This window comes from Oncorhynchus mykiss, chromosome 25, assembly GCF_057628025.1.
Source record: "Oncorhynchus mykiss isolate SJ-2025 chromosome 25, ASM5762802v1, whole genome shotgun sequence".
NCBI classification, from domain to species: Eukaryota; Metazoa; Chordata; class Actinopteri; order Salmoniformes; family Salmonidae; genus Oncorhynchus; species Oncorhynchus mykiss.
The window spans coordinates 41,481,993-41,504,203 of record NC_143046.1 but is presented as its reverse complement, the minus strand read 5'-3'; the positions used below and the strand labels follow the sequence as shown (position 1 = coordinate 41,504,203).

Sequence of the window (22,211 nt, the reverse complement as noted above, 5' to 3'; positions counted from 1 at the left end):
GCACACATTCTATTCATATTGTCTCACAGGGAATGCAATCTCTAACGAAAGCAGAGAAGATTTTGGACCTTTGAAATGCAAACAAACAAAGAGCTAAAAATATAGAATTCATATCACATTTGTTACAGTGGGATCTGTTCCACAATTGTGGGAATATTTGTATTTCGGCTAGTTCAGCAGCTATCATTAACTCTCTTCTGGGTGGTATTACAATGAATGCAACAAAAATGACTTCTCTTTGGATTGATTGTGATGCATCGTCTCTTCATTCCTCTCTCCCCAGCGCACTCATCCAGACTGCCGAAAGAGGAGAGATGGTATTTCTGTGGTTGACATCCAGACTTGTCTGATTACCCTGGAAGGATGATGTGGATCATGCGACACCTCCCTTGCTCCTCTCCAAAAGGACAGCCCTTGCCATGGCAACTGCATAAACATCAGACTCCCTATCCAAGGAGAGTTCTACAGGGGATATACAAGGGCACAATGTATTATAGAGAGGAAGGAAGGGACCCTTCCTGCACGTATGCAGACCCAGTGTTCTGCACGGGTAGCTGATGTAGCCGCATGATAATGAGAGCATTGTGCCTCATGTTTGCACACACACGCCTTGTTGCTGCACATTGTTACACAACCAACAAGAAAGGGAAACAATTTAAGGCAATGTAATGTAAAGCAAGCAGATGATGCATGGTTTGCGTTTCATACATGGAATCCAAAATCGCCACGAACAACCAGAAACAACTGAGATATCTTTCCCTCTAGTCTAGCAGTCTAGGCTGCTTTAATTCAATTGTCTAGCCTGGTTCCTCTCTAGGTTTCTTTCTAGGTTTTGGCCTTTCTAGGGAGTTTTTCCTAGCCACCGTGCTTCTACACCTGCATTGCTTGCTGTTTGGGGTTTTAGGCTGGGTTTCTGTACAGCACTTTGAGATATCAGCTGATGTACGAAGGGCTATATAAAAAATATAAAAATTTGAAATAAATTAGAATTTCTAGAATTGAGAGCATGGGGAACTTGATTTCACATTGTGTAACAGACATGGTTCGGTGATGACTGATCTTGCCCGAGACCTGAATACTTGCATATGCTCCCCTAGCGATTACCCAAACTTAAACTCAGCGGGCTAACACAGTCTTTTGGCTCGCAGGTGACTTGGGTTCAAACACAGTCGATCATACTTGTGTGAGGACCAGGACATAGGCCCGTAGCCTGTCATGTTTAACTCAACAATGTTCCCTTCTGTCAGTTAGGTGCTATATACTGTAGCATATGTGAAGATATGTTATGGGACCAGACCTATACAAGACCTCAACACATTAGAACATGTTTCACATTACCTCTGCATGCCTCCGATTACAATGGCTTAACGATGACAGAAGCTGTAAACAGGACATCTATGACGAACAGGCTACACATTTGGGTACTGTATGAACTGAAAGGTGTTTTCTCTACCAGAACCATAGTATTTGTTCGCATTTGTACCAATTCTTTGCTTATGTCTGGATAGTGAAACAGAGCATTATACGTTTGGATTCCAGGCTATATAGCTCTGCTCTGGCTATATTTAACCATAGTATGAACATTCTTCTTTACTTGATCCCCATTACCTGATGCCTTAGCGACCACTAGTCTTCCTGAGGTCCACAAAACTAGGCTGTGAATGACCCTAGGTAATGGCCATGAATAGTACCAGATCTCTATCTTAGTCTTTCTGTCTCAGCAACCTTAAGCTTTTGCTTGATTACCCGACTGTAAGTTAAGTGTAGCGAATGGGCTAATAATGTGTCAGATACCATTGTTGTCCAGCAGATGTTAGCCAAGACTAATTCACAGAGCTTTTGGGATGGTTTGTGTTTCTCTCCTTGTTGCCTTTTGAATTGTGTTGTTGGCACATGGCAAAGTCCATGGACAGAAACCAGCAAGACTAGGGCCACTCCGTTGTAAGGTCCTCCGTACTGCTTACGTCTTACTGGGACCACAGAGCTACTGGTGGCTAATCAGATTAACAAAACACACACACAATTTATTCAAGCTCTATTCTACTCACTGCTTGTGTTTACATAGAAGACTCATTATGGTAGTCAATGTAACAAATCCTTTTACTGTGCCTTCAGAAAGTATTCATATCAACGTCCCAGATGTTGTTTTGTTACAGACTGAATTCAAAATGGATTAAATATATTTTGAAGGCCATCTACACACAATACCCCATAATGACAAATGAAAACATGTTTTTAGACTTTTTTGCAAATACATTTTATCAGGACGTCATACTGAGACAAAGGTTAATTTTACACATGAGCCCTGAATTACATAAATTACAGAAAATACACGCATCAAAATATAAATACAAAATGCATGCAGAAAGAAAAACATTTTGAAGATTGAAAATTAAATGCTGAAATATCTAATTGACGTAATTATTCACACGCCTGAGTCCATGCATTGTTGAAGCAACTTTGACAGCGATTACAGCTGTGAGTCTTTCTGGGTAAGTCTCTAAGATCTTTCCAGACCTGGATTGTGCAACATTTGCCCATTATTATTTTCTAAATTCTTCAAGCTCTTTCAAATTCACCAGCAGCATACCACCCTGCATCGTTAAGCAGGGTTGGTCCTGGTCAGTTCCTGGATGGGAGACCAGATGCTGCTGGAAGTGGTGTTGGAGGGCCAGTAGGAGGCACTTTTCCTCTGGTCTAAAAAAATATCCCAATGCCCCAGGGCAGTGATTGGGGACACTGCCCTGTGTAGGATGCTGTCTTTTGCATGGGTTGTTAAACAGGTGTCCTGACTCTCTGAGGTTATTAAAGATCCCATGGCACTTATTGTAAGAGTAGGGGAGTTAACCCTGGTGTCCTGGCTAAATTCCCAATCTGGCCCTCAAACCATCACGGTCACCTAATAATCCCCAGTTTACATTTGACTCATTCATCCCCCTCCTCTCCCCTCGAACTATTCCCCAGGTTGTTGCTGCAAATGAGAACGTGTTCTGAGTCGACTTACCTGGTAAAATAACGGAGAAAAAAAAAATTGGTTGTTGATCATTGCTAGAAAACCATTGTCAGTTCTTGCCATAGATGTTCAAGTAGATTTAAGTCAAAACTGTAGCTCGGCCACTCAGGAACATTCACTGTCTTCTTGGTAAGCAACACCAGTATAGGTTTGGACTTGTGTTGTAGGTTATTGTCCTGCTCAAAGGTGAATTCACCCCCCAATGTCTGGTAGAAAGCAAACTGAAACAGGTTTTCCTCTAGGATTTTGCCTGTGTTAGCACCACTCTGTTTATTTTTTATCCTGAAAAACTCCCCAGTCCTTAACGATTACAAGCATACCTGTAACACGATACAGCCACTACTATGCTTGAAAATATGGAGAATGGTACTCAGTAATGTGTTGTATTGGATTTGCCACAAACATAACACTTTGTATTCAGGACAAAAAAAAAAATTTTTTGCAGTATTACTTCAGTGCCTTGTTGCAAGCTGGATTCATGTTTTGGGATATTTGTATTCTGTACAGGCTTCTTTCTTTTCTTTTTTGAGTTTGGAAGAACGCCTGTATCTTTGGAGTGACTGGGTGTATTGATACACCATCCAAAGTGTAATTCATAACTTCACCATGCTCAAAGGGATATTCAGTGTCTTCTTTTTTTTACCCATCTACCAATAGGTGCCCTTCATTGTGAGGCATTGGATAACCTGGGGGGTACAGAGATGAAGTAGTCATTCAAAAATCATATTAAACAAATGTATTAGTCCATGAAATGTATTATGTGACTTGTTAAGCAAATGTTTACTCCTGTAGTTAATTAGGCTTGCAATAACAAAGGGGTTGAATATTTATTGTCTCAAGATATTTCAGCTTTTCATTTTGAATTAATTTGTAAACATTTCAAAAACATAATTCCATTGATGCTTGGGTGCCGGAGGTTTGACAAGCCAGCGTGGGATTATTTGTCTGTTCGTAGGATGGAGCCACAGCCGGCAGCTACTGCGGATGTCAAGTGCAGCCAGGACATTGAGGCTTCTCCTGCCCTGTCTGCTAGCACTGTGCTAGTTCCATCCCTGAGGGTCCTGCTACCTCCAGACCCTTCAGATCTCACCTCTGGGAATCATATGGACATCACCTTGGGTGACCAGAAGTCATCCCTAATGTCTCCCCTGACCTAGACATCCAATTTCCTGCCATCACTGTAGGGTCAGTGTTCCCTTTCTTCCTGGTTGACTCAGAGTTCCCTTCCCTCCTTGGAGATTCAGAGTACCTTCCTTCCTGGTAGGGTCAGAGTTTAAGTTTCTTGCCTACCTGGCAGGTGTAAAGTGTCCAGGCTTTGAGTGTCCTCCCCCAGTGTATCCTGCCCCTGCGGTAGGTCTAGAGTTCCCTGCCTTCCTGGTAGGTCCAGTCAATCCTGCATAATTATAATACTTTTCCTTGTCAGGTCCAGAGTCAGTTTCCCTGTCAGGTCCAGAGTCAGTTTCCCTGTCAGGTCCAGAGTCAGTTTCCCTGTCAGGTCCAGAGTCAGTTTCCCTGTCAGATTCAGAGTCCGTTTCCCTGTCAGGCCCAAAGCTATCAGCACTAGTATGTCAGCCATTTTAGCTTTGCTGTCTCCAGCCCTGGTCAGCCCATGATCCTCTGCTCTGCCAGGCTTTCGGTTACCTGCCTCCCTAGATCCACAGGCTCTGCCCTCAGTTGGTTAGCAGCCCCCAGCCTCAGTTGGTAAGCAGTAAGCTCCCTTAGTGCTACACATCAACGCCTACGGACTGTTCACGTGCTGTTTTCCAACCAAAGTGTTGTGTGCATCCATTGAAATAAGTAATGCCCTGTTTACATTGTGATGTATTTCATTATGCCGTACGTTATCTTCATGGAGTCTTGCCCTGTGAGTTCTCGTCAGAGATTGCATTTCTTTTGGGAGATTGCAATATATGACCTTTTCATTCAAGACAGGATAAATGTTTTGTTTCAGGTGATAATAAAACATGTTTTGTTTACTTACTTTTTCCTCAACTTGTTACTCTAACTTTATAGCAAGTCAAGCTTGCACTGCAGAGCAGCTAGCTAGCTAGCTAACTAAAATATAGGTTAGTTTGAAGATACCACTGTATCTAGTGACCTTCACCTCATAATTCTTATCAAAAACAAACCATCACAATAAATGGGAGGCAACAGTCATATAATACAATTGGCTTAACAGACAATGTGTATTTTTTAACATTACTATTACAAAAGTACTCACTTATAGGAATAAGTAATAGTTTACACATTGCTATCTATCCCATAAAGCCATCACCAAAAACCACATATTTTCATCTTCTTCTGTGGTTTAGTAACTTCTGTTCCTCGACGGACTCTGTCTGGACTGAAGACAACGTAAAGACTCGCAACGGAGCCTTCAACCGGAAGGGGGCATTGCGATTCCACTCCATTGTGGATGTATCCATTGAAATGCATGACATCCGGTGCAACGTAACAGAGTGCTTATGGGTAATGTGAACGAAGTTAAGTGTTGGAAATGTTAATGGGATAAGATTAGATGTAATATTAGTGAGTGATCTTACTGTGCAATGTAACGGTGCAGACAAGTTTGTAAGTAAGAGGTTTGAATTGTTGTTGCTAGCTCTGAGCTAATGGTAGCACTGTCTGGTTATATGTACCCTGTGCATGCTACCTCATCCAGTTAGTATTGTTTATTCATTGTTACAAGAGTGTTTACTGAATGCAGCTAGCTTACTCAGTATTAAGTGTGTTAACAATGGTTATATTGTTTACATGCTACCGCTGCAAAGTACAGCCTCTCTCGTGCCCCCACACATGCAGTTGTTAATTGCCCCAGATAAGATCTGTAGCCAGGCCATAGAGGGCCATACATCTTAATATCCCTAGACTCAGTTCTCTTTCCCTCTCTGGCAATATGTTTACATTGCTGATGTGTGAATATCCCTGTGTTAGCCTGTATTATTATTGCATTCGTTGATATGCTTTCATCAGGTCATATGTTAACACTTCCTGATCTCCACTTATAGTTTGCATGTCTGCTGTATTGCATCTATTTATCTCAATAGCCTCTTGTAAGTGGACCCTAATGATTGTATTGCTCTCCCTTTTTTAGAACCACACTTACATGAAACCCTTCCGAATGGAAGCAGCTGTGTCCGTGTGTGTGTGTGTGTGGTGGTGGCCAAGTTACAGTAATGGGCCTCAACATCACGTTTTAATAACCGGACAGCAAAATAATGGGCAGAACCAAAACCAATCAGCAGCAAATAGCGGGTGAGGGCATATCCAGCCAACCGCTCAGATGAGCTCCAGCATGCCGTTCCTAGTTCCGGATTTAGCAACCAACTGTCTTTTTTTTCTCAAAGCGCATGGCTTTGTTTTTTTTTTACATTGTGTTCCTGTTCAAATTAGATTACACTGACAATATTTCAGGCTGTTCGTGTGCTTGACGTCATGTTTACACAACTAAAGGAGCTGTTGAGGAGATGACACCCATGTGGATACCACTTTCCTGAGCAAAGAGAGAAAAGTGATTTGGCTGTTAATGTTCAAAACCTTGGGAATTGTCTCTCTATACACTGTGAGGCTATTGAGTTGAAGTGCTTTGACCGCAGTGCGATGAACATGATTCATATCATTATTCATATCATTATTCATAACATAGTAAAGTATGTGACTGTTACTGTAGCCAGGTTTACAGCTGCGAGTAGTTAACTTGAGAATATTAGGCTTGTCAATATTGATTTCCCAAAATGTCATAGACAATACTGAACACAGGTAGATATATAAAATACTTCTGATATTTCTCAGTAATAACACTGTAATGACTTCCAATACAAGGCTAGATTATGTTTGTGATCATGTTATGGTTGACACACGCGTAAACTTTGAAGAACAGGTCCAACTAGCCTGCCAAATAGCCCCTCTCCAGTGCTACCCTTATCTCTCTGTGTGTACATTTAATAATCATTTAATAATCCTCTGAGTTTGTCTGAGCTGTGATTGGCTAGGTTTTGGTTGGTCCATTGCCTGACAGCACGCTCTGTCACATGGCCTTGGCAGTTGCCTGCCCTCGCGGTGGACAATCCATTCCCCAGGAACCCTGGGAACTCTGAGAACTCAGGAGCTTGCCTTCCCTTAACCAGCCAGGCTAACGCTGATGTTATGAAGCCATACGGCTGAGAGTAAGACTATTATCCCAGGCTGCACCTCCATGTTGTGTATCCCTGTAGCACAGCAACCACATCCCCTATCCGCTTGTGAAACTCTACACACCCCTTGCACGGTCTTCACATTTTGCTGCCTTTTAAGATGTCTTGATTGCGTATGTCTTGGATGCACTTTTGGCAGCCATTACACAGCTGTGAATCATTCTCAATAGGATTCTACCAACTTTGCACAACTCTTAGGGCCACATTTATCCATTGTTTTTGGTCAAAATTGCTCAAGCTCAGCACATTTGGTTGTGAGTCATTGATGGACAGCAAACCTTGTCTCTGATTTTCAAGCAAATTTTCAAGTCAAGTCTGAGGCTGGACCACTCAGGAATACTCAACACCTATTTGAAAGCCATTTTGGTGTGTCTTTGGCATACATGTTTTTGTAATTGTCCCACTGAAAAGAAAAACTCTTCCCCAGGGTTAAGTTTTTAGAAAACTGAGGCGTGTTTTCCTCAAACTTTTTACCTGGGCTTTGCTCTTTTCATATTTATTTGGATCCTGATAAACTCCCCAGTCCATGCCGGTTACAAGCACACCAATAATATGATCCTGCCACCCACAATACAGAGGTTTTCACTCTGTTTTGTGTTGTATTGGAGTTGACCCAAGCCTGTATTTTTTTTATTGAGGCCAAAAGGTTCATTCCTTTGCCGTGTTGTCTTGTAGTATTACTAAACATCCTTGTTGCAAACATAATGGATGATTTGGAGTGTATTTTTTAAAACAGGCCTCATTCTTTTAACTTTGTCATACAGGCCAGTAATGTGGAGTGAATGCAATGCTGTTGATCCTCTGAATTTTCAAGTATAGTGGTGGCAGCATCATGCTATAGGACTGCTTGTCACTGCCAGGGACTGTGGAGTTTGTCAGGGTCAAAATAAATATGAAAGGAGCAAAGAACAGATCACAAGTTAAAGGAACCTTTGCCATAGGCTTCTGAATACCTAACCCTGGGATAGAGTTGTATTTTTTTCAGGGCTGAAAATGACACAAACGTTAATGCAAAAGACACCCCAGAATGGCTTTCCAATAAATGTTGAGTGTTCCTGAATGGTCAAGTCTCAGTCCTGACTTAAATTTGCTTGAAAACCAGAGACAGGGTTTGAATATTGCTGTCCATCAATGACTCCCAACCAAATTCACTGAGCTTAAAAATATGGATGTATGTTGAATCTTTTTCAAAATGTTTTGTGGCTGTAATCTTCAATTATTTATTTTTTTGGAAAGCTTTATATTATTTTTCGTTGATTTTGGAAATGTGGAGTAGGTTATGTACATTGGCAGATTTCATTTTGTAACCCATTTTTAGATCAAATGCTAAGGCAGCGAGATGTGAAACTGTGCAAGGGGTGTGTAGACTTTCACAAGGCGCTGTATATCTATGCTACCCATTAGCTTGGTATGCATTGCTAGCATATGCTATACATTACTAGGATGCTATGCGTTAGTAGTAGCAATAGCTATGCTATCCGCTAGCAGTCACGGCCTCACGATGCTAGCTCTTAGCACCCTATGCATGTCTTTTCGGTAATCTGCTCTGTATATTCCTCCCATCTGTGTTTACTAACCCTGGGCTCGGAATGCTAACCAGATATGTCACACACACACATGCACAGAGTGGAGGAGGAAAGGAATTCAGGGTTTGTGTTTGATAAACAATTCTGAGAAAATAATTAGATGATATGACACCACTTTCATTAACCGCAGGGACTCCGACGTCATATATCGCCTACAACCAGTCACAGTTAAAAGCCTGCCTAATATTACCATACCATATTCATTTTTAATCAATTAAGGACCTAAAGGGAGAAATTAGAAAATGCAGATTTACTCCACTGGGATTGTGGGGGCAAGGACAATTATTTTATATTTGCATATGGCTCATATTTATACCCATGTATACAGTGATCTGCAGTACATACAGTTTGAGTGGCTGTCTAATACCCTTTCCATACCAGTGAGCCAAGCCAAACTGTATTTTGCTGGCCTGGCTACGCATCCACCATAGTTGTTGGAACTGGACAATGTTAAGAGAAAATATCTGAGCCAGCACAGTATGGTTCCACTTGGCACGATTAGAGAGCGGTTGTCTGCCATAAATGATGCGCCTGCCACTGCCGCTGCCTGACTGATGTTGATGTGTGGAGCATTGGCTTCACACTGAGGTGTAGATGGGTCTACACAGTCTTCTCCTTAGTATGTGTGTGTGTGTGTGGGGTGGGGGGGGGGTGCCAGAAACGACTGGCTGGGCCTGAAATGCTGTGTCTGTCAGAGAGAGGGGAGAGATAGAGGGAGCTGGCTGGTTTATGGGTCCACTCCATGTTCTTACTCTCTACTTCTCGCTCTCCTTCTCATTCAATAAAGAAATATGTGGCGTATTTCTCCCTCTGGTGTTCTTATGTTGCTGTTCTTTCTATCTCTTTTCTCTGCAGCTGGTTTGTGGCACCTGAGAGTTGACCTGCATTAAGGCATCAAGAACAGCCTGACGGTTAAAGGGGGCTGGTCTTAGTGCACATCTTCAAAAGCTTGTTAAAGAGGAAAGCTTTGGCAGTGATTTAGGGAAATCTGCTATTACAGTTTTAATAGGGTTCATCTAATCTATGCTGGCAGATTAGAGCTGTCTGGACGTGGCCCAAATACTTGCTGCTTCACTTAATGTCTCCGTCTCCAAGCTAATGCATTTATGAGCTGTATAGTATTCACTAAGGCAACCTGTTTCTGTCTCATCGGATGAATGAATCTCCAGAGCCAAGATCTTTCGAGTACTACTACACTACTTTCCAAGTAACCTAATGCGTTCAAGCAGCTTGAGGTAATGTTGTCATTGTGGGGGACCACTATCGAGATTTAAAAGCTCAATTTCTCCTCTCCTTTGCTAATGGAGCCTGTTCGGGGATTGTGTTTTAAGATCATTGCGTTGACATCTGTCTATTAGGCCACTACGAATTGTAGTCTATCCTTGTCTCTCTCCCTACCTTGTGCTTTGTAAACTTCTTCACACTTATGGGAAAATGGGTTTCTTTTGGAAAGGTTTAGCCGGTGGCCATCTGACAGTGATTTGCTGATCCTGTGCAATTTCATGATGGCTTTCATCCTCGGAGGCCACAGGGCCCTGGAGAGGCAGCCAATGACTGGCCTCGCATCCTGTGCTGTGTTCAATTATAGGTTAGTGTGTGTCACAGCATCATTGTCTTCAGTTTTGAATGCTTTTGTGCCCTGTTTCCTGCTGCATTCAGTTAGATGTTTATTCCCGTTCAATTTTGACTGGGAAGACATCCAGTAAGGACATGGCCACTGTACTCAAGAGTCATTGTTGTGTGATGTGTTTTTTGGAATACCGCTAAGTTACAAAGGGAACTGGGGGAGGGAGAAGCTGAATGGATTTTCATTGTGATGGGTTTTTCCCCCTGTTATTTTAAGGACTGTCACTGTCCCATTCTTTCAATTTGAAGCTGCCCATATAACTTCATTATATCTGCCCTCCCAGTCAATTCTCACTGTGGGCAGAAAAAAAAGGACGAAAAAACACAACAGTTTGGTCAAGGAAATCACCCTAAATATTGCTGACAAGCCTTGCTTCGGCCCCTTAAAGACATGGCCTCTTAATTAATTGGCCCTAACAAGACAACGGCACGGCAATGCACCCCCTGAACAGCAGCAAAATGCTTATTTAAATGTTGTTTTGGGATTGGGTGGGCTGCTGTGTGGGTGAGGGAGAAAGGCTTACTGGTGTGAGCTTCAAAGGTATTCATCAATGGTCTTTCCAGGGCCCAGGATGTGCTATTGTCATCCGGCAATCTCTACCATGCACACAACTGATACATTTCGCTTTTTGCGATCTGACTTCCTCCCTGCCCTATGTTGGCTCTTGCATGTGTTGCCTCTGGGGTGTAGAGACAGGCCTGTTTCATGGAACTCAAGGACAAACGGACACCTCAAATGTTGTTCTTGCCTATTGACGTGTCATCCTGCTGACAAACAAACCATTGAAAACCAGCAAGTGTTAATCATATAAGACTCCCAATAACAACAGAAAACACACCTATAAAAGGTTATTTGATTATTTTAAACATGACAGCACAGCAGAAGGTCTTGCTCCATTTTGCAATATCACCGGAACCCCTTATGGGATTGTGTTTACTGACAGAAATGTACATGTAAAGATTGCAGCATTGTGTGCATCGGCCTCCAACAACCTCAGGCTTCTCTGCCCACCGCTCCTCCACGCTATTCTGACAACAGCCTATGACCTCAGGCCTCTCTGCACTCCGCTCCTCTACACTATTCTGACCACACCTCTCCTCCACACTATTCTGACCACACCACTCCTCTACACTATTCTGACCACACCTCTCCTCCACACTATTCTGACCACACCTCTCCTCCACACTATTCTGACCACACCGCTCCTCCACACTATTCTGACCACACCGCTCCTCCACACTATTCTGACCACACCGCTCCTCCACACTATTCTGACCACACCGCTCCTCCACACTATTCTGACCACACCTCTCCTCCACACTCCTCTGACCACAGCCGACGGACACACAGAAAGAGACCGTCACTAACAGCGGCCTATGTCTTGGGAAGGAATTGTCATTTTTCCAAATGCCCCCAAAATGTGCTTTTAGACTAGGCCTGGGGAAGGTGACTTTCTCTGTATCTTCGCATCACAAATGTGTAACAATAGAATGATGGGAAAGGTGCAGTATGACCCTGAATACATTAGCCTATGGGCCAGTGCACTTGCTTTGTTCCCATCCTGCGATGTAGGGCTAATGTGGCTGAGCTGTACAGTGTGAGGTTTAATCCTGGAGGACAGTTTAGGCTCAGTGACGAGGGAAATTAGTTCAATGAAAGGTGCAACATTACCCAACATCCCCCACCGCATTCTCACCATACCTTTTTAGAAGTGCTCTCTAACTTCAAAGGAATTTGGGATGATATCATAAGACACTCTCTCTACAGTACATTCCCCATTGGAGAGAATTTCCACCTTAAAGTTAGACTCAGCAGTATTATGTACCGCAGGGCGACTTCCTCCTTAAGAAATCAACAACAACAAAATTCTAATCTTCAAAGACTGCCACTAAGAAATTAAGATCACTTTATTGGTATATTGCACACAAGGTCCAACCAAAATGTTGCTTCAGTTTTTAACTCAACCCCCCTGAAAGACACACATGCAGGTTTTGAGAGTAGTGGGGAGCTGTTGTTGTGGTGGGTAAAGTGCCTTGCTCAAGGGCATAACATCAGACAATGCGTTTAGGATTTGATACCAGTAACCCTCCAGCTGCCAGCTCACTTCCTGACAGAAATAACCCGTTGGACCCAGGATTCAAACTGGCAACCCTCTGGTTGCTGGCTTATCTCTTTAACCACTAAGCTACCTGCCACCCCATTGGTTATTCCCAATGTGGACATTCACCAAAGGAAAGATTCAAATTAGGAAAAGCTGTGGCAGTCTTGGCATGTTTGATTTCGGTTCATGTCTGTAATTAGGAAATCAACCCTTTTTATTATGATGTCATATTGTTGTCCACCTTTAACAACAGAAGGTGCCAGAAGTCACTCTCTCTCCCAGTCTCCCAGTTTCCTCTCCCCTCCCCACTCCCCTGGCTGTCCTGTGTTTGCACTGGCCTTGTTTTTATGACCACTCCAGTGATCCGTGGCCCACTGCAGAGGCTGCTGGTGTTACCACAGCTGAGGTGAATTAGACAGACTGTTGTTCCTGCCTCTTACCTGGCTCCAGGCTCTCTGCTTGCCATCCGTATTGTTTTCCTTTCATCTCAGAGCAGTTGCAGACACAACACCACCCCTCACCACAACCAAGTGGCATCTCTCACAGGCTGTTGTGTAGTTGATTGCCCATGGTGTTGTGTTCTCTTTAGTTCTTCCTGAATGTTCTACCTTTGAACCGGTGCCTATCCAGCAGTGAGCAGTGTGGCCAGATCCACTTGATCACAATTTAGTGAGATCTTCGATCCAGTCCTTGCGAGCAAAATAGAGCCTTGGACTGGATAGAATCCGCCAGTATTTGATTTGTCAGTGGTTCTGAGGGCTTTGTTGGTTGTATAATGGGCCAGCCAACCGCAGTAAAGGTTTTTTTATAATGTGGCAGAAGAAGTGATCCTGGGACTCAGTGCCAACAGCAGTACAGATGTTCTGCCTCCTGCAGCCTGTCTCTGTGTTCCATAGCTAGCTAGGCACAGCACACTGTGTGCCTCCTCCACAGTCGATTCCCCTGCTCTCCCTCGCTTGCCGTGGGGATATTGTCAATAATTAAGAGAGCCACAAGGGACTCTGACACTTATTTCCCATGGTGCCTTGCTCATCATATTCTACGCCTCAAACCTTTTTCTCTCCCAAATGAAGCGGACGCACCTTTTCCTCCCCCTCTTCTCCCAGCCCGTTGACAATCTCTGTGATTGGAAAGCAGTGGCAGTGACACGCATTCCAGCAATGACAGTGAACAGACTGGAGCCGCTCTTTGTACTGAGCCTTTTAACCATTGAAAGGGTCCGTCTGGTGGCTGTAACGCCCCACTGGCGACGCTCTCTGCCTCGCACTGCACTGTAACTCTGTAGCCTCATTGTCACGCTCCATATCGCCCCAGTGACCCCCAGCCCAATTATACAGCCGACCCGGGGTTGATGACATAGCCTTGGGCGGCTTTTGGGGGTGCCGCAGCACAGAGGGGGTACCTCCTGTCTGTCATGCCGTGTCAACTCTGCATGCTAACAAGGCACTTCCCAGAGTGGTCCCACTGGACTTAGTGGAAGGAGAGTGGCTCCCACGCAGGACTTTAGACATCTACCTTAACTTATTCGCCCGCACACTCCCGTCAGAGGTCTTTTCAAAGATTCCTTACATGATAGGTGAGACCATAATAGACACTTAAAGAGGGTACTTCGTAAATTAAAATTGACATTATGTTCCTCTTTTGGTAGGACACTTCACTTTGAGGGTTAAAGTAAGTCACCTACATTCCAAGTCAGTTGATAGAACTTGGAGTCAGTGACGTCACTTGAGTTTAGACATTTTTTTAAGACCAAAGAAAATACTAGAAGTAAACCCTTTACTCTTTGTGATAATAGGCAATATTAATAGGTCTATGTGTTCATGGGGGTCAATTAAAGGACAGCGCAAAAGTAGGGGTTAGCGATGCAGGTGGTGATATAAACCAATCTCAAGACGTTATTGTTTTTAGAAGCTAGAAGAGAGCAGCTTGAAGCCTGAGGCGACGGTTGAGTAATACGCGGATATTTCACGGAGGAAGAGAAATGTTATGACTCAATATGTCAACTGTAATTGCTTTAGCTGGATTCCTTTAAGATTATCCCGCAGCTGAGTGTAATCATAGAATCAGGGATTCCTGTGTAGCAATACGTTGCATGATCACTAAACGCTAATACAGCTGGACTTCTCCGCGATATTCATACTCAGCAATTATGCTGTATTAATGTGCATTATGCTTAATAAGGAGTTCAAGCTTTAGGAACCTGTCACAGGCAAGGTGTTACTTGATGGTCATGGGTTTGATATAGCATTCTAACAGAGATGTGGGTGGAGTTCTTTGCATGTGTCCTATTACCTGGCATTGGCTATAGCCACGTTTTATACCTGGTTCCAACATGCGCCCTTTGTCATGAGCTTGTCCTCATTTTGATTGTGCTCACATTTTTAGACAGATGTAGATGATTAAAATCATTGTGAACTGATTTTGATCAGATCTTATAAGTGTAAACGGGCAAGATCGGGACAAGATAAGGACGCATGTTAGTGGCAGGTATAAACGGGGCTTCTGACAGCGTTCTCTAGGGACCAAAGTTAGTTCTATTCTATAGCAGAGTTACAAGACTGGTAAACACTGGCACAAGAGCTGATGACAGGGCTGACTTGGAAAGCTGTTGAATGTAAAATGCAAATATACATATTATAATTTAATGTACACTACTGGTCAAAAGTTTTAGAATACCTACGCATTCAAGGGTTTTTCTTTATTTGTACTATTTTCTACATTGTAGAATAGTAGTGAAGACATCAAAACTATGAAATAACACATATGACATTTGAGATTCTTCAAATAGCCATCCTTTGCCTTGATGACAGCTTTGGAATGCTATTCCAACAGTCTTGAAGGAGTTCCCACATATGCTGAGCATTTGTTGGCTGCTTTTCCTTCACTCTGCAGTCCGACTCATCCCAAACCATCTCAATTTGGTTGAGGTTGGGAGATTGTGGATGCCAGGTCATCTGATGCAGCACTCCATCACTCTCCTTCTTGGTAAAATAGCCCTTACTCAGCCTGGAGGTGTGTTGGGCAAACAAACGATAGTCCCACTAAGCCCAAACCAGATGGATGGCATATCGCTGCAGAATGCTGTGGTAGCCATGCTGTTTAAGTGTGCCTTGAATTCTAAATAAATCACAGACAGTGTCACCAGTAAAGCACTCCCACACCATAACACCTCCTACGCCATGCTTTATGGTGGGAAATAAAAATGTGGAGATCATCCGTTCACCCCCACCGCGTCTCACAAAGACACGGCGGTTGGAACAAGAAATCTCAAATTTGGTCAAATTTCCTCCATGTCTAATGTCCATTGCTCGTGTTTCTTGGCCCAATCAAGTCTACAGGTGTCCTGTAGTAGTGGTTTCTTTGCAGCAATTCAACCATGAAGGCCTGATTCACACAGTCTCCTCTGAACAGTTGATGTTGAGATGTGTCTGTTACTTGATCTCTGTAAAGCATTTATTTGGGCTGCAATTTCTGAGGCTGGTAACTCTAATGAACTTATCCTCTGCAGCAGAGTCTTCCATTCTTGTGGCGGTCCTCATGAGAGACTGTTTCATCATAGAGCTTGTTTTTGTGCATTGACTTGAAGAAACTTTCAATGTTCTTGAAAATGTCCGTATTGACTGAACTTCATGTCTTCCTTCAAGTAATGATGGACTGTCGTTTCTCTGCTTATTTGAGCTGTTCTTGCCATAATATGAACTTGGTCTTTTACCAAATAGGGCTATCTTCTGTATACCACCCCTATCTTGTCACAATACAACTAATTGTCTCAAACGCATTAAGAAGGAAATTACATTCCACAAATTAACTTTTAAGAAGGCACACCTGTTAATTTAAATGCATTCCAGGTGACTACCTCATGAAGCTGGTTGAGAGAATGACAAGAGTGTGCAATGCTGTCATCAAGGCAAAGGGTGGCTATTTGAAGAATCTCAAATATAAAATATATTTTGATTTATTTAACACTTTTTCGGTTACTACATTCCACATGTGTTATTTCATAGTTTTGATGTCTTCACTATTATTCTAAAATGTAGAAAATAGTATAAAATAAAGAAAAACCTTGAAATGAGTAGGTGTTCTAAAACTTTTGACCGGTAGTGTACATACTTTAATTATCATGATCATACTTGTATTATTTCCTCTGCAATAATGCTGCAATTTTATCAATTGCTTTCAGTAGTAACACCCATTAACATGCTTAGTTTCAGAGGGACCATCGCAAAGAGGACAAAACACAATAGATTCTTAAAATAAGATTTTTTAATATGACTTATTATCATAAAGATATATTTACACACTTTACAGAAATAGAAAATAAAAACACAAAGCTACGCGTGAAAGGAAAAAAATAAAATAAGTACTCCAAGAGCTAAAGCTTATATTTTATAAATTAGAAACCAAAAGTTCAAATATGTACACAGTATTTCAACCATTTCTGATACACTTGTTTTCTTCATTTATTTATTTAATTTTTGCCCAGTTCAACATCAAAACAGAGACAGGGACTGTACAGTTGGCCTGGTGAGTAATATGAGCACATACCTTCGACAGTAGTAAAGAAGTTCAGGTGTAATACATTGTCTTTTTAACTGCAGTTTGCTTGTGACCTAGTAAGTAACACTGTTGCAATGGCATTTCAGCCTAAACACTGGAGCTCCCTCAACTACTCTGAATGGTATTGATGGTGGACCCAGTTTGCCATGTAGATGGAGAACATTGTCATAATCAATGGGAGGAGGGGCCTTCTCTATCCTGGGGTATGAAGGTCTCATTTGAGGCAGCGAGATAATGACAGATTATTTTCATCTCCCGCGGGAGATCAAATCTAGTTATCCTTTGGATTGTCCCGCCTGTGGAATTGTACGACTGCATCGGGATTGAATCTTAGCCACTTGATCCTGCAGATACCCCCACTCTGTGCGTGTGATGTATGACGGGTTTAGATGCATAAGGTAAAACCATGGAATGTATTGCATGCTAGCTAAGACGTTTTTCTTGGTGGACCGTGTTACGTTTGGAAAAGGGGTTTTACTGTAGCTTGTCAAGAGCTGAGAGAAAGTGACAGCGACATCAAAGATTAAAAACCTAGTGGTTTTGATTGACTCTTTGTGGGGACTGCCTACAGCTAGAGCGAGACAGTGACCCATGGCTAAGCTGCAGTTTTCATCACTTGCTTGCTAGCTGCTAGACTCCTTTCTCCACCAGTCATACACATGCGTCCCTCCACTGCTTCCTACTCCATACACACTCCCAGCCAAGTGAACATTTCTAAAAGTGGAAAATGAGCTGAGCACAAACATGGTACGTTCTTCTCGGAACAAACAAACAAACCAGTGAAAACATGCTAACATGTGCATAGGAACATTACTCGGGCCTTGTGATGTCACAAATAAGAGGATTGAGAGGAAACAAGATGAGAGGATGGGAATCGTTTCTCTTGCGTGAGCTTTGCTGGAAAAGACCATTAAGGAAAATGTATTGGTTTCCCATTTCAGTTTGAGCCTGGATGCGCTTGTCCTTCTACACCACAAGCTCCATGAACCTAAAATGGAGGCCCGTGGGGCATGTTTTATGGGAGAAGAATACGTGAAGCTCTCAGCTGTCTACGACATATTGCACTACAGACAAAATGCTCTATTATTGTTTACGGCCACAAAACATACAGCTGTATTCCACACTGTTATAAAAAAAAAAAAGAACGCTTTGGACAACCAGCTAGACAAGAATCAGACGACCAAAAATTGTCACAAAACACCGGAGAGCCATTTTATACCAAGGGTTTTCAGTTTTTCTTTTACCAGCAGCATAATGGAATTGCAAAAGTGCAGCCTGGCTTGCCCGTACAAATAAGTCTTGGAGCAAAGCCAGGTGATTGATATTTGGCTTTGGAAGTTTGGATCCAACTGATAACCAACCAGGGTGGACTAGCAGTGATTTGGGGAGACCAAGACTCAAATTGTACTCTATACATAAACATTTGGTCTGCATATGGAGGGGCGGCTCGGCTGGTGCAGATGGTTGGGGATACATTCATGAAGAACAGTGCGGATACAGACATTGCTCTGCTTCCTTAACACTAGCTTCTCAGACCGGAAAATAGTGATTTTAAACCTATTATTTTGAGCCAATCCAGCCCAACTCTTGTGGTTAATGCCCATCCCCAGCTCCTAACTCCCTACTAGCTACCTCCCCTCATAATAACATGTGAGTAAAGACACTGAGAAAAAGCTGTCTTATTTAGAAGGAGCATTAATAAATGCTCTGTCTGAGAGGGTATGAAATAATCATGGTGTGACTGAAATTATGATTTCACAGTGCCCTTAAGATTGAATACATTTTTAATCAAGGTGAGCTTGGCTGGGTGAGTTTCCACTGTGATTTGAGATGCTCTCTTATTAAGAGCGTCTCATGCTGGGAGGCAGAGGTGCCGGGAAACTGCTTTTCAATTCTAATCTCTGGGTGAGAAACAGTAATGGGGGAAAGATAACACATTGGAAATCTTGGTTGAAACCAAGCAGGTTAAAAAAACAACCTTACAATTTCCTCTCTTGGCCACATGTAAAAAGAATTGTGTGGTGATTGGTAACAGTCTAGTAGTGAAAGCCATTCTTACTGTAGTTGAAACCAGATTTGGATTAAGAGACCAACCCGAAAACAGATTTCCCCCCATCCCTCCATATCTAATAGCAAACTGTATGCTGATTGGATGGCATCTGCTCTAAATGTCCCAATTGTAGCATGTTACATAAATCATCAGGGGGTTTAAGGTTGTAGAGGGGGGGGGAGGGTGTGGTTCCAATCTAAGCCAATTTGACAATAAGCTCAGCCTGTGAGTGGCCCCTGCCAGCCTATGGGGAGGCCCATCTGAGAGAAATGAGCCATGGGATTTGATGAACATCATGATCAAAGCCATGACCACCTGTGCTGTGGAAGCGCAAGCTAAAAAGGCAACTGTACCCAACAGAGGCGTAAAGGACCATAATGACATAGGCAAGGACTGAATCTGGATACATGGCTATAGTGGTGTTATACATAGGCAGGGAGGGTAAAGATACAGAATACGTCAATATGCTTATCATATATAAATGTTTGTGTTTCTTAAATAAATGTGCAAAATAGAGACTGCTCTGGCACAAGCTTCTATCACAGCACCCTGAGAAAAAAGAAATGAAACCAGAAACAAAAAATCTGAATATATTCCAGTATGATGGAAAGGCGTAGCACATTCCATCAATCAAAGATCTCGGTCAAAGGGTCGAAACAGCCTCACACTAAACAGTCAGAGAAGAGTAGCACTATTGGTAGGCTGAACATGGTGGTATATTTACTGAGCTGACAGCATGTCTGCTTGAAACGTGTTTTTGGTCTAATTTAACTGGACTCCTTGCTACCACTGCCTGTAAATGGGATTTTTCTTGTTGTCTAGAAATGTATCGTAATGCACATGTGTCAGTGTTATCGAGACTTCAAACAAGAGGTAATGTGTTTACCATTTCTCTCTTCCTTTCGTTCCTTCATTCCTGGCAGCATTGTGGAGTAGTTTATTATTTGGCACTTCATTAAAAGGCAAGGGAGTCTGTCGTTCAGAGAGCAGACCAGACCCCCCCTGCCAGTTAACAGTCGTGTGGAGAAGCTACTGGGGGCTTCAGAGTGGCAAGGAGGCTGAGGATTGGGAATTGGGATCAGAGGACTCTTATCTCAGGTGGGACAACGTGTCTGTAACGTTGGGAAAATTGCTTAACCTCCCCGAGGTGTTAATGGGGTTAGTAACATGTAAAGAGCTTTGGATTAAAGAATCTTTCAGGTGAAGTAATTATCATGATTGTTTTGACTACATATGCTGTTTCAAATGGTAAAATGGAATCCTCACTCGGGTCCAATTTTTGTTTACTTCACATCTTTTGCTGAAATGATCATGAAATAAAAAAGGAATCATTATCCTTTACCCTTTCTCTACTTTCTGAAAGGAAAACCTCGGATTGAGTTTTGCTGCAGACAGGTGAGAATGTCTTGAGTGAATTTGCTAACCTGGATTTAATGGATCTGCGAAACATGTTGTAGAATAAATGCAGTCAACTTGTGGAACTCTGCCACTGCCTTTCCTCACTATCACCACCCGTTTTACTAGTAAAGCCAGAAGTAGTTACACGGCAATGGAACTAATGGCTGTGGTCACCTTGGATCTGAGAGGACGGGAATACCACACCATGGAGAAGTGACTGACTCTTTAAGACTAAGACTGCTTGGAACCAGGCTCCCTGTCAACCACACATCATGCAAAGTGTGCAACACCGACGAGACCAGCTATGACAGGGCTCTAGAAAGCAAATTATAGAAAACACTTGGGGGAGGAGACAGAGATAGGGAGCAAGGGAGTGAGAGAGAGAGAGAGCGAAATAGAATCTGATAGCTTGGGCTCAGTACCCCCCACCCCCCCCCTTTCCCTGCCCCCAATTCTTCTTAGAGCTGAGGGTGAGTGGCTTGTCCTGATTGTTTTGTGGACAGAGAAGAGTTGCTTGAAGAACCAGCAGGTGCTATGGGACATCACTCTTCAGGCTGGGCAAGCGTAGGCCCATCGTTGCAAGGCCCCCCAAGGCAAAGGAAGAGCATAGAAATCAGAACTTGGGGGTGGGCGCTCGAAGCAGTGCCTGCAAAACAAAAACAGAGACGACAAAAGCGCCGTAAGTCCAGTGAAATTTTCATGAGCATTTATGTGAGTCAGGCAGCCATTTTATTTCCCCCTTACAATAGAAAGCCCTCTAGGATTCAGTGTTGGTTGGTGTAATTTTCACAACATTAGTTCTTGAGTTAAATAATGCAATGTTTGATTGGAAATAGTAATGTTGAATCAAATCGCCCTCAAACACAAAGATATAACTAGCTGATTAAAACAGAAATTGCAGTTTACTGTCTGAAGGGATAAAAAAAATCAAATTAATAAACCATTGTGGAAAAGAACACTAGTTGTTTCTATTGTACTATGCTTACGGCTAGCCTTGTGAGGGTTAACACGTTTTTAGTTACTCATGTTGGCTGCGGTGAAGGAGAGCCTGCAGGTTTTGGTAGCGGACCATGTTGTTGGCACTGTATTGTCCTCAAAGCGAGCAAAGAAGTTGTTTAGTTTGTCTGGGAGCAAGACATCTTGGTCCGCGACAGGGCTGGTTTTCTCTTTGTAGTCCGTGATTGACTGTAGACTCTGCCACATACCTCTCGTGTCCGAGCTGTTGAATTGCTACTCTACTTGGTCTCTATACTGACACTTAGTTTGTTTGATTGCCTTGTGGAGGGAATAGCTACACTGTTTGTATTCGGTCATGTTTCCGGTCGCCTTGCCCTGATTGAAATCAGTGGTTCGCGCTTTCAGTTTTGCATGAATGCTGCATTCAATCTACGGTTTCTGGTTGGGGAAGATTTTAATAGTTGCTGTGGGTACAACATCACCGATGCACTTGCTAATAAACTCGCTCACCGAATCAGTGTATACATCAATGTTATTGTCCGACGCTATGCGGAACATTTCCCAGTCCACGTGATCAAAGAAATCTCAAAGCTTGGAATCAGATTGGTCGGACCAGCGTTGAACAGACCTGAGCACGGGCGTATCCTGTTTTAGTTTCTGTCTATAGGCTGCGAGCAACAAAATGGAGTCGTGGTCAGATTTTCCGAAAGGAGGGCAGGGCAGGGCTTT

General features: G+C 42.9%; 1 protein-coding gene across 1 annotated transcript in view; it reads right to left on the bottom strand.

Annotated features, from left to right (window-relative positions):
* Positions 1-16,759: 16,759 nt before the first annotated feature.
* The window catches only part of LOC110505164 (apelin), a 30,677-nt gene continuing 25,225 nt past the window's right edge, over positions 16,760-22,211 (bottom strand). Inside the window, exon 3 of the mRNA XM_021584187.3 lies at positions 16,760-21,171. The gene's annotated coding sequence lies outside the window, so the exon portion shown is untranslated. The remainder of the gene's footprint in view (positions 21,172-22,211) is intronic.